General features: G+C 43.0%; 1 pseudogene; it reads right to left on the reverse strand.

The window, feature by feature from the left end:
* The window catches only part of LOC109920766, a 31,530-nt pseudogene that overhangs the window by 14,909 nt on the left and 10,621 nt on the right, over positions 1-6,000 (reverse strand).

Consider the following 6,000-nt stretch of genomic DNA (forward strand, 5'->3'; position numbering starts at 1 on the left):
ATTTACAAATTTGTTGATGACGCCACTGTAGTGGGTCGGATCTCAAACGATGACAAGACAGAGTGCAGGAAAGAGATAGACAGCTTAGTGGCCTGGTGTGAAGACAACAATCTCTCCCTCAGTGTCAGCAAAATGAAGGAGCTGGTCATTGACATCAGGAAGTGGAGAGGAGGACACACCCCAGTCTGTATCAATGTTGCTGAGATGGAACTGGTCAAGAGCTTCACGTTTCTAGGAGTAAATATCACCAATGATCCGTCCTGGTCCATTCGCATCAATGCTACAGTCAAGAAAGCACCCCAATGCCTCTACTTCCTGAGGAGGCTAAGGAGATTCAGCATGTCCACAATGATTCTTACCAATATTTATAGATGCACCATTGAAAGCATCCTATCCAGATGCATCACTGCTTGGTAAGGCAACTGCTCTTCCGAAGACTGCAAGAAGAGGGAGATGATGGCCTAGTGGTATTATCACTGGACCGTTAATCTCTGTATTATCCAAGCATCCAACCTGAAAGATGCTTGAGATTATTCTTAATTATCATCCTGGTGCCAAAGGAAAAATCAGGCAATGTGCTTTAATGACCCAGATAATGTTGCAGGGACCTGGGTTCAAATCCTGCCACGGTAGATGGTGGGAATTGAATTCAATAAATATCTGGAATTAAGAATCTAATGATGACCATAAATCTATTGCCGATTGTTGGGGGAAAACCCATCTGGTTCACTAATGTCCTTTAGGGAAGGAAACTGCCATCCTTACCTGGTTCTGGCCTACATGTGACTATAGACCCACAGCAATATACAGTTAACTCTTAACTGCCCTCTGGGCAATTAGGGATGGGCAATAAATGCTGCCTGGCCAGTGATGCCCTCATCCTGTGAATGTATAAAGGAAAAATAAAGAAACTACATAGAGTTGTGAACACAGCGCAGTCCATCAAGCAAACCAACCTTCCATCCATACTTCCCACTGCCTCGGGAAGGCAGCCAACATAATCAAAGACCCCTCCCACCCTGGTTATAACCTCTTCCCTCGAGTAGAATATATAAAAATTTAAAAGCATGTCCCAAAAGATTCAAAAAGGGATTCTTCCCCACTGTTATTAGATTTATGATTGGACCTCTTAAATATTAGCTGTAACATTATGTTCTGCATTCTGTTGTATTACCTCGATGTACTTTCGTAAGATATGATCTGTCTGGTGAGCGCACAATTTAATTGTATCTTAGTGTGTGACAATAATAAATCAAATCAAATTAAATCGAAAACTAACCATTCCATGACTTCACAAATCTAAATTGTCATTCACTTATCAGTCATAGCTAAGAGAGGGCACAGCGTGGCTGGAATATTAAATGCAAGTGTGACAATGGTATAATGTGGATTGGGACTTCACTCTGCATCCTCACAGCATAAGTGAGAGGGCTTGTTGCTGATGCTGGGCAATAAAGGTGTATTCATATTGTGTTCTCCTTAACTCCACAAAACCACACCAAAGCAGTATTCTGATGTGTGCTGAAAAGCCTTGAATTATACAAGAAATCCAGGGGTCCCTACAAAATATCTTTAAGTCAGTACTGCACTCATAGCAGTGAAGTGTTGCATCCTTTGTGTGAGTTGTGCTGTATACTTTAAGATTGAGGTGAATTGTTGCTGAACCTAAAAGCTAGTTGGGAGAATAAGTGGACAGAGCTATTTTATCTGAACTCCCTTAACACTCACTGCACAAACTATACACTTGTTATTTCCCTTTCGCCTGATCCATACAAAGATTGAATTTTGTAATAATTTATATTAATTTAATTTTAATGGGAAGGGATTATTCATACAGTACCGTCATTGGAGCAGAAAATTTTACAGCTGTCACAATGTTGATGTCCAAAAACCTGTCCTGCTATCACATGGCTATGTTTTTAAATGATTTCAATATACCTTTTGTTGAATTTGTCCTGGAACCAGTGTGTTCCCCTTTTCTACTCTAAGAATCCAGGAGGTACATGCCCAATGATGTAAATCTGACAATAGGATTTCACAGGTTAATTCTAATCCTTCCTCGAAGGCTCAAAATGTTCCTGTAGGCCTCACCTATCTCCATCCAGTGGCAACCCATTGTACACGAGCCTATAGTCGCTAACGGTTGATTAATAATTTAGTGACAGGCCCATCACTTGATATTCCTGGCCTAGGACCTTTTGCAAACATTTTTACTGGATAGTGATCATGAGCTTGTTATGGACTAAATCAAACTCCCTCAAACTCTTTCAGAAAATAGCTTAGACCTTAACTTTTTCTTATTTTAAGTGTTGCGCTCCAGATGCAATTTGATTGGCCAAACTACCAATCTTGAAGCAAAACACAATTTATTCATGCACTATCATTAAAATACAAACAAAAGAAAGAAGAAATTGGAATAACTTCACTCTATTGGAAAACTTAACAGAATAATAGATTATTTAACTTCTAAACAGTTAACTGTTCCAATATAGTAATATCCCATAAACGCGCCCTTGGCAAAGGCAAATTCAGTAAAATAGATTGTCTCACAGCAGGCAATTCTCAGTCTGGGAGGAAAATCATCAAAAGAAAACTCTGAGAGGGAGAGTAGCAGAGACAGATGTACAGCAGCTTCCATATCCAGTTTCAAGACCCCAGCAACCAGCACTGAAAAACTGATACTAAAAACCCTGCTTCTGTGGGAACTTGACCCCACCCATTCAGGCTGCTTCTATTGTTTCAACTTTAAAAATAAACCCAAGGCCTCACACACTGTTTACTTTATTGGCTCTGTATAGACTGCTTGTCACCTCTCTCACAACTTTTCTTCATTAAAAAAAAGGTGAAAATATACCTCTTAAAGCCATAGTATCACCCCAGTTGGAAAATTGTGTAATCTGCCCACTCTACGGTTTTCACACCTTTCTCAGAATCCCTACAGTGTGGAAACAGGCCCTTTGGCCCAACGAGTCCACACTGACCCTCAGAGCATCCCACCCAGACCCATCCCCCTAATCTACACATCCCTGAACATTATGGGGCAATGTAGCATGGCCAATCCACCTAGCCTGCACATCTTTGGACTGTGGGAGGAAACCCACACAGACACAGGGAAATGTGCAAACTCCACACAGACAGTTGCCTGAGGGTGGAATCAAACCTGGGCTCTTGGCACTGTGAGGCAGCAGTACTAACCACTGAGCCACCATGCTGCCCCTTGTACCATCCATAGTGCCTAGAGCTGCAGGGCAGTGGATTTCATCTTAGCATTCTGACTGCACAGAATCCTATCACAACAAAACCTTCCTTCCATGGTTGGTTCACTGCACAGAATCCACGGATGCGAAAGAGTGGCAAATGTGAACTCTGGGAAATATTCTTTTGCTTTGCTATTGATCTCATTGCTACATGTGGGAGTCTGCTGCATTTCCTACATTACAACAGTGATGGCACTTCAAGAAATACTTCCTGCTCCTCTGATGCTGCTTGGCCTGCTGTGTTCATCCAGCTGTACACCTTGTTATCTCACTGTCTATAAAGCACTTTTGGCCTTGATAAGCATCGTTTAAACGTCTGTTTCTCTTTTGAACATAGTGTCAGCTTCTGTGTACTATTGTGTGGAGAGAGTAGTGAAGAAGGCTTTTGGTATGTTTGTCTTTATTGGTTAGTGCATTGAGTATAGGAGTTGGGAGGTCATGTTGCGGCTGTACAGTACATTGGTTAGGCCACATTTGGAATACTGCATTCAATTCTGGTCTCCCTGCTATAGGAAACATGTTGTGAAACTTGAAAGGGTTCGGAAAAGATTTACTAGGATGTTGCCAGGGTTGGAGAGTTTGAGCTGTAGGGAGAGGCTGGATAGACTAGGGCTATTTTCCCTGGAGCATCAGAAGCTAAGGGGTGACCTTATAGAAGTTTATAAAACCATGAAGGGCATGGATAGGGTGAATAGATAAGGTCATTTCCCTAGGGCAGGGGAGTCCAAAACTAGAGGGCATAGGTTTAAGGTGAGATGGGAAAGATTTAAAAGGGACCTAAGGGGCAACTTTTTCACACAGAGGGTGGTGCATGTATGGAATGAGCTGCCAGAGGAAGTGGTAGAGGCTGATACAATTACAACATTTTAAAAGGCATCTGGATGGGTGTCTGAATAGGAAGGGTTTAGAGGGATATGGGCCAAATGCTGGAAAATGGGCCTAGATCAATGTAGAATGTCTGGTCAACATGGGCAATTTGGACCAAAAGGTCTGTTTCTGCGCATCTCTGTGACTCTAAACCAAACATCGAGCATAATCTCTTACTTTCCCGTTTGCTGCGGAGGCTCTGGAGAGGGTGTCATTGAACCACTGGAACTGGCCAGCAGGGTCACTCAGACCCACTGTCAGTTCGTTCTTGTTGTAGTAGAAGTTTGTGTTCAGGACAATCATACGCTGTCCTTCCTGATGCAACAGCCTGTCTGTGTAGAAGGCACCTAGAAATGAATGCGGAAGGCTGTGAGTGCAATCAGTGTGCATGTACAGTGGAAAAATACTATGCAGAGTTTGGCATGAAGCAGGCGATTCACATAAACAGGTGATTAAACTCTGGAGGACAGTGCACAGTAAGCTGCCTTCATTTTTGTTCCATTTGTTATTGGAATGTTCACATTGCTGCCTTTTGCCCATCCCTAAATGTCCTTCAGCAGATTAGTCCACTGCATACCCGCCTTCCCAAAGGAACCCTTGTTGAAACATAAGAATCAAAAAAGGCTGCTTTGTGATCAGGTTCTTCTCTCTGGAATCCAACCCTTCCAGTTGTATTTTGAACTGTGCCATCTCACATGGAAGATGGCTTTATCTATTCATTAACCTTTAAATAAAGCCATACAGTCACAGGGCTGTGCAGCACAGAAACAGACCCTTCTGCCCAACCCGACCAGATATCCTAAATTAATCTAGTCCCATTTGCCAGCATTTGGCCCATATCCTTCTAAACCCTTCCTATTCATGTAACTGTCCATATGCCTTTAAATTTTGTAATTGTACCAGACTCCACCACTTCCCCTGGCAGCTCATTCCATTCATGCACCACTCTCTGTGTGAAAACATTGCCCCTCAGGTCCCTTTTAAATCTTTCCCCTCTCACCTTAAACCAATGCCCTCTAGTTTTGGACTCCCCTACCCTGGGAAAAGGACCTTGGCTATTCACCCTATCCATGCCCTTCATGATTTTATAAACGTCTATAAGGGCGCCCCCCCTCTCAGCCTCCGATGCCCCAGGGAAAATAGCCCAGCCTATTCAGCCTCTCCCTGTAGCTCAAACCCTCCAACACTGGCAACATCCTTGTAAATCTTTTCTGAACCCTTTCAAGGTATGGGAAGGTTGTCAGTTGTGGAGCTGTGAGCAGAAGGACGATGCAGTGCTTGAGGCAAAATGTTTCACAAATAATTTAACCAACGTGACGTCTTGACTTTTTATTTGGGGGTTTTGCGGGATGGCGGGTGTGGTGCGGTGACACTAGGGATGATTTATGCAGAGGTTAAAATTAAAAACACTTGCAACAACTTGGCAGTGCTCGGATCTGCTTTAGGTGTGAAAACATTACCTTGCTGGAAAGTGGGATTCGATGCTGCTTCCAGCCACTGGGCCCACAGCTCTGCAGTTTGATTGTAAAGTACGTGGCCACTAGCAGGGAACTGACCCTTTGGATGAATATCATGGTTTCCCATTGCAGCATAAACCTTGGTATCTGAATGAGGAATAACAAAAACAATCATTAACATCTAGAAGTTGGACACTCAGCTCAACTGATTTACAGACTGAGACTGATTTCTCTTGAAGGCACAGTTCCAGTATAATCCGGTATATTACCGTACACAGCTTCATAGATAGGTGGTTTGACCTGCAAAACCTCATCCAAATAGTTGTTCTTTATTGGTTAGACTGAGATAGCCCAATGACGAAAACAAGCACATGGGTTTCCTCCGGGTGCTCCGGTTTCCTCCCACAGTCCAAAGATGT

This window comes from Rhincodon typus, chromosome 12, assembly GCF_021869965.1.
Source record: "Rhincodon typus isolate 14 chromosome 12, sRhiTyp1.1, whole genome shotgun sequence".
In the NCBI taxonomy this organism is placed as follows: Eukaryota; Metazoa; Chordata; class Chondrichthyes; order Orectolobiformes; family Rhincodontidae; genus Rhincodon; species Rhincodon typus.